This window comes from Triticum dicoccoides, chromosome 4B (genome assembly GCF_002162155.2).
Source record: "Triticum dicoccoides isolate Atlit2015 ecotype Zavitan chromosome 4B, WEW_v2.0, whole genome shotgun sequence".
Classification (NCBI taxonomy): domain Eukaryota; kingdom Viridiplantae; phylum Streptophyta; class Magnoliopsida; order Poales; family Poaceae; genus Triticum; species Triticum dicoccoides.
The window spans coordinates 91,013,940-91,021,804 of record NC_041387.1 but is presented as its reverse complement, the minus strand read 5'-3'; positions in this window follow the sequence as shown (position 1 = coordinate 91,021,804).

Sequence of the window (7,865 nt, the reverse complement as noted above, 5' to 3'; positions counted from 1 at the left end):
GAAAAAGAAGCAGCAGCAGCTCCAAGCTGATCAAGACCTGCTCGCAGACAGATGGACTGAGGTCCTAGCGACCGAGGAAGAGGTCGTAGAGCCTACACTGCCAGCACAAGACGAGGCTGACCGGCCACCTCGTGGCCCGGATAAAATGACGTACCAGCCCGCACCCCCACGTCAGTTCACTACGGCCTGGGGCAATACGCAGGACCTGCAAGACATATTGGAAAACAACGCAGGACAACCAAGATCGATCTACGGATCACGGGGGCGCACCACCACACGTGACGATGACCGTCATGCCGGATACACTAATAATAAATCCGGCCGGGCCGAATATAGCCGACCAGACTTAGTCGGACTGCGTCGTGACATAGCCCGGCACAGAGGCGCCGCACACCCCCTCTACTTTACTGATGAAGTAATGGATCATGAATTCCCAGAAGGGTTCAAACCTGTCAACATAGAGTCATACATGGCACAACAGACCCCGCGGTGTGGATCAAAGGTTTCCTTCTCCACATTCACATGGCTCGCGGTGATGATCTACATGCCATCAAATATCTCCCCCTCAAGCTTAAAGGGCCAGCCAGACATTGGCTGAATAGCCTACCAGCGAACTCCATCGGCAGTTGGAAAAATCTTGAGGACGCATTCCTCGACAACTTCCAAGGCACCTACGTGCGACCACCGGATGCTGATGACTTAAGCCACATTACCCAACAGCCCGGAGAGTCAGCCAGAAAATTCTGCTCGGTTCCTAACTAAAAAGAACCAAATTGTCGACTGTCCGGACGCCGAGGCCCTGGCGGCTTTTAAGCATAATATCCGCGATGAGTGGCTCGCTCGACACCTCGGCCAAGAAAAACCGAAGTCCATGGCGGCCCTCATGACACTCATGACCCGCTTTTGCGCAGGCAAGGACAGCTGGCTGGCTCGTAGTAACACCACGCCAGGAAACTCCGGCACTTCAGACGTCCGTGATAGTAGCGGAAAGCCACGACGCAATAGACATAAGCGTCGGAACAATGGCGACAATGCCGAAGACACGACAGTCAATGCCGGATTTAGAAACTCTAAATCCGATCAGCGGAAAAAGCCATTCAAAAGAAACAATCCGGGATCGTCCAGTCTGGACCGCATACTCGACCACTCGTGCCAGATTCACGGCACCCCCGACAAACCCGCCAATCACACTAATAGATTTTGCTGGGTGTTCAAACAGGCCGGCAAGTTGAATGCCGAAAACAAGGACAAGGGGCTACACAACAATGATGACGAGGAGCCCTGGCGTCCGAACACTGGGGGGACAGAAGAAATTTCCACCCAGGTGAAAACGGTAAACATGATCTATGCCACCCACATCCCCAAACGGGAATGAAAGCGTGCACTTAGGGACGTCTATGCGATGGAGCCAGTCACCCCAAAGTTCAACCCGTTGTCATCCTGTCCGATCACCTTTAATCGTAGGGACCATCCTACCAGCATCCATCATGGCGGCTCAGCCGCATTGGTCCTTGACCCAATCATCGACGTATTCCATCTCACGCGAGTACTTATGGACGGTGGTAGTAGCCTGAACCTTCTCTATCAGGACACAGTGCGCAAAATGGGCATCGATCCCTCACGGATCAGACCAACCAAAACCACCTTTAAAGGTGTAATTCCAGGGGTAGAGGCCAGCTGTACAGGCTCAATAACACTGGAAGTGGTCTTCGGATCTCCGGACAATTTCCGAAGCGAGGAATTAATCTTCGATATTGTCCCTTTCCGTAGTGGCTATCATGCACTACTGGGACGAACTGCGTTCGCTCGATTCAATGCGGTACCGCACTATGCATACCTTAAGCTCAAGATGCCAGGACCCCGCGGAGTTATAACAGTCAATGGAAACACAGACCGCTCCCTCCGTACGGAAGAGCACACTGCGGCCCTTGCGGCAGAAGTACAAAGCAGCCTTCTTTGACAGACAGCCCATTCGACAATAACAACCCCGAACACCGTTAAGCGAGTTCGGAGCACCCCGCAACAGGATGGTCAGGCACGCCAAGAGCTTGATTAGCAATCCGGCCTCCGCCCCAGCCCCATTGAGGATACATTCGTGCCACGCGTACACAACTACGCACTTGAAATACCATGGGCATAGGCGGAGGCGAGTCGACGATGCAGCTCAGAGGGCGGTTTAGCCTCCACGAGGCCCGCACACCTTTCTCCTTTCTTTCTTTTCAGGACCCTACTTTCGGGCAGCCCCTTCAGAGAACCGGACTACTGGACTCATCATTGGAGGGAACACCAAGGAGGCAAGAGGCTTTGCACACAAGGGAATACCCAGGTGGTCTCTTTCAATGATCGTTATACCTGTTTTTTCATACCCGCAGGCAGCCTGCCCTTGGATAGGACATGTCAAATAGTCCTATTTGTTTCTGCTTAATGCATTAATTATACACATACGCTTTGCCGTATTATCCAAATAACAATGGGAAATAGTATACATCGTCAGCTTCTTATTACTATCTTCTTATTTTCCCTTGAATATTTATTTAATGTTGGATCCGCACACTTCGGTACGATCAGTTCGCCAGGGGCTTCTTATTGAGCCCCATAACATGGCAATAAAAGTCCAAACACTTTCGACAGTGCAGCACCCCGAACTTATAGCATTATATGCATCAGCTCCGAATCATGTCTTGGGTCAATAGTTGGGTTAGCCCGGCTCCCTTGTTTTGGTACCTTACGTTCCGTTATATCGGCTAAGGTAGCGCAGGGAGAACAACTGCGATTGTGTCCCGGTTCTTCCGGACGAGCACCTCAGTAGAGAAAGCCGTAAACTGACTGTCATGATGCAGCAATAGCTGGTCGCTGTTCGAGAGGTACTAAATCCTTAAAGATTTTTTCCGCCTAAGGCGAGGAATCGATCTTGTCTGATTTAGGCATGTATAGCGCCCCAGTTCAGCCTTCCGAATACTAGGGGCTTCGCCGAAATTTAAAATTATAGACTTCTATGGCCAAGTGAGAGTTATAAAGCCGCATAGTCCGATTGCCTCATTCGCTGCGCCAAACACCTCCTTAAAGGACCAAAAACTTGGATAAAGAGTGTTTGGGTTTTCCACGAACACGCCAGTACTAGCTACACGGGGGCGGAAGCCGACGACTGGCCTACTCTCAGAATTTTATAAACGGCCGCATAGAAGGTAATATTTTAAATCAACAAATCGTTATATAGCGTACAAACAAACTCGTTCTCATATTACAAAGATGATACGAGTCCATTCACTCAAAGATTAAGTTCTTGGTGCATTCATCGGCCATAAGGCGAGCGCCTTTCATGATGCCATCATAATATTTCTCAGGGTAGCGATGTTCCTTAGCCTCTGGGGGTCCGTCCTTCACTAGCTTCTCAGTGTCCAGTTTGGCCCAATGCATCTTCGCATGGGCAAAGGCCCGGCGGGCACCCTCAATGCAGACGGAATGCTTGATGACTTCAAGCCGCGGACAAGCACTGACCATCCGCTTTATAATGCCAAAGTAGCTATCAGGCAGGGGCTCACCAGGCCACATCCAGACTATGAGGTCCTTCATGGCCAGTTCGGCCGCCCTGTGGAGTTCGACTAATTGCTTCAGTTGGTCACTCAGGGACATTGGGTGTTCGGCTCCAATATACTGGGACCGGAACAACTTCTCCGTAGAGCTTCCCTCTTCAGCACGGTAGAACTCCACGGCGTTCTATATGCTACATGGCAGATCTGCGAATGCCCCTGGAGAGCTCCGAATGCTAGTAAGTAAAAGAAATGTCTCCTCCACATGCTTGCTTTGCATAACGAATGCCTTACCTTCCGCTATCTTCTCGGCCACCTGGATTTCCTGGAGGGACTTTTGGGCTTCGGCCTTGGCATCTTTCACACTCTCAAGGGCTTTGGCAAGCTCGGACGCTTGCGTCTTGAAGTCATGCTCCAGGGACTCGAAATTCTTGCCGAACTCCTGGAGCTCTTGCTATACCTCCCCCACCCAAGCATCTTGTTTCTCACGCTCGGTGCGCTCTGTGGCTGCCTTGGCCTCGGCTTCGGTCAACGCTTTCTTCAGGGCTGCCACCTCGATCATCGCCCCTATCAAAAATCATAATGCTTTCTGTTAGCATCATCAATTTTCTCCGCTACACGACACACGAACGGGGTATCACTTACCTTTGTTCTCGTCGAGCTGCCTCTTCATGAGGCCGAGCTCCTCTTCGGCCTGCCCCAAGTCCTGCCTGAGTCCGGCAACCTCAGCCGTGCGCGCAGCAGCGGTCAGCTCATTAACATAGACAAATACTATCAGACTCCGGCGGATTAAAAATTGACCCTCGGTTTGGCTTTTTTCCTTTCAAACACCAAACAGAGTATCATGGGCTACTGTCTATTGGGTGATATTTTCTCACACTTTTCATTACTTACCTCAAAGCCTGTTAAGAGGCTGGTGCAGGCTTTGTCAATCCGCTTTTGGCAGACCGGACCTTCTCAATCACCATACCCATGAGAGTACGGTGCTCGTCATCGATGGAAGTGCTACGAAGCACTTCCAGCAAATTATCCAATGCCTCCGGCTGGGCAGAGGTCATCGGCACAGCTGGCTCGCCCTCCTTAGCGAGAGGCTGCTCACTTGAATCCGGAACCTGTGAAGGCTCTGGCACAGTAACCGGCGGAGAGCCAGACTTGCTGCGGCTCCCGTCCGCATAATCCATGGGGATCTTACCCCTCATGTGCCCGGCGTCTAGGATTTCGCCTTGGGACGTCTCCGGGGCCGCCGCCCCCTGCTCTGGTATCCTCTGGGACAACACCTCGGTGTCGTCCGCAGGTCGCGGGGAGGTGGCCGTCGGGAGTGAATCCATCTCCGACACACTCAAGGACCCATCCGAAGAGGATGCCCCGAGATTGGACCTGGCCGAACTGCATACACGTGTTCGGTGTTATTACGAGCCAGGAAGTAAGAATCGCATGAAAGGTATTACAGAGTGCGGATACTTACGACTTCGCCTGGGGCCTCCCCTGGGCAGCCACTCCTCCTTGCTGTAGGCGGTTGTGGTGGAGTGGTCCGGAAGGGATACATTTCCCTTCTTCGGCGTCCTAGCCTCCCCCTGTGGGGCGGCTTTCCTTTTCTTCTCCTCCCCCGTGCGAGGAGGGGGCATTTCTTCGTGTTTCTCCCCGTCTCCGTGGGAGGAATCTGCCTCAGCGTCTTCTTACAACAAGTCTATTACTGCCTGGCGCCGGGGACCCTTCCTGGTCCCCGCGGCCGCTTTCTTGGACCCTTCGGCCTCCCCGGATGGGGCGGCCCTCTTCCTCTTCTTCTCCTCCCCTTCGTGGGAGGAGTGCGCCTCATCATTTTCAGGCGAGGCGTCCGGTGCAACCTCACACCGGAGACCCTTCCTGGTCCCCGCGGCCTCTTTTCGGCCTTCTTCTCCGGCACCTTGTAAGGCGCCGGAGCCAGCATCTCCATCAGGAGTGCGGTCACCGGATCTTCGGGCAGCGGAGCCGGATAGTCGATCTGCTCCGCCATCTCCACATAACCCTATTTTGTCAACATGATGACTTAAAATCCTCCCGCGAATATGCTGAGAAAGGTACATCTTGTGATGGTTGGAGGACTTACCAAATTGGCGAGGCGCTTTGCGCTGAGCCCGCGGTCCTCAGAAATGGGAGGAGGAACTTCGCCGGTCTTGAGCAACACCTTCCAGGCGTCCTTATGCGTCGTGTCGAAGAGCTCATGCAGCATCTGGTGTTCGGCCGGATCGAACTCCCACATATTGAACGCTCGTCTTTGACATGGGAGAATCCGGCGAATGAGCATGACCTGAACCACGTTGACAAGCTTGATCTTCTTGTCCCTCATACTTTTGATGCAGGTCTCAAGTCCGGTCAGTTCCACAGGTTCGCCCCAGGCCAGGCCCTTCTTCTCCCAAGAGGTGAGCCGCATGGGGATTTTGGATCGGTATTTGGGGGCCGCCACCCAATTGACATCGCGTGGCTCGGTGATGTAGAACCACCCTGATTGCCACCCTTTCAGGTCTCCACAAAGGAGTCGTCAAGCCATGTAGCATTGGGCATCCTGCCCACCATGGAGCCTCCGCACTCCTCCTGTTGGCCGCTAACGATCTTCGGCTTCACGCAGAAGATTTTCAGCCACAGGCCAAAGTGGGGCCTGATGCGGAGGAAGGCCTTGCACACGATGATAAACGCCGAGATGTTGAGGACGAAATTTGGGGCTAGATCATGGAAATCTAGCCCATAGTAATACATGAGCCCGCGGACGAACGGGTGGAGTGGAAATCCTAGTCCGCGGATGAAATGAGGTAGGAATACTACTCTCTCCCGAGACTTCGGTGTAGGGGTGATCTGTCCCTCCGCCGGAAGCCTGTGCGCGATGCTTTCGGCCAGGTATCTGGCCGCCCGATGCTTGGTGATATCCTCCTCTGTGACGGAGGAGGCCATCCACTTGCCTCCCGCTCCGGACATGCTGCGGATGGTCCTACGAAGAAGGTGAGAACTTGGGCGCTAGGGCTCGAGAGTGCGAGAACGGATGAGCAAAGGAGGAAGAAGGCATGGGTGAAAACGGGGGATCCTTATCACTTTATAAAGACGGTGAGAAAATGTGCGCCTTCCCACTTGCCTATCAAAATTATTCATTTTCCAAGCGACACGATTAATGGCACGGTCGGGTTACCCGCACCCGTATTGATGAGAATCCCGCGATAAGGGGAACACGATCTCTACTTTGACAAGACGTGCCAAAGAAGCCGCCTCGCAATGTGTGCGGTGGCTGGTTATAAAAAATGGTTCGAATAAAAGTCAGGCCGCGGCATGATGTCACGCTACGAAGAGTCGTCAGCAGATTAGATTCACAAATTATTATTCTCTCTATGGCGGTGTGTGAAATTTGTCTTGCAGAGCCGGACACCGTCCTTGTGTTTGGAATTTATCTTGGAGTACTCGGAGATAGAACCCTCCTTGCAATGCCGAAGACAATCTGCGCGTCGGACTCATCGTCATTGAAGCCTGGTTTAGGGGCTACTGAGGGATTCCTGGATAAGGGGGTATCCGGACTACCGGACTATGTCCTTTGGCCGGACTATTGGACTATGAAGATACAAGATTGAAGACTTCGTCCCGTGTCCGGATGGGACTCTCCTTTGCGTGGAAGGCAAGCTTGGCGATTCGGATGATAGATCTCCTTCTCTGTAACCGACTTTGTGCAACCCTAGCCCCCTCCGGTGTCTATATAAACCGGAGGGTTCAGTCCGTAGAGGAACAACAATCATACCATAGGCTAGCTTCTAGGGTTTGGCCTCTATGATCTCGTGGTAGATCAACTCTTGTAATACTCATATAATCAAGATCAATCAAGTAGGAAGTAGGGTATTACCTCCATCGAGAGGGCCCGAACCTGGGTAAAACATCGTGTCCCCAGTCTCCTGTTACCATTAGCCTTAGATGCACAGTTCTGGACCCCCTACCCGAGATCCGCCGATTTTGACACTGACAATCATCTTATAACGCTATCGATGTTCTAAGCAAAATAAGATGCATAAAGGATAAACATTACATGCAATCAAAATATGTGACATGATATGGCCATCATCATCTTGTGCTCATGATCTCCATCACCGAAGCATCATCATGATCTCCAACGTCACCGGCGCGACACCTTGATCTCCATCATCTTGTTACTAAGACTATCGCTACCGCTTAATGATAAAGTAAAACAATTACATGGCAATTGCATTGCATACAATAAAGCAACAACCATATGTCTCCTGCCAGTTGCCGATAACTTTGTTACAAAACATGATCATCTCATACAACAATTTATATCACATCATGCTTGACCATATCACATCATAG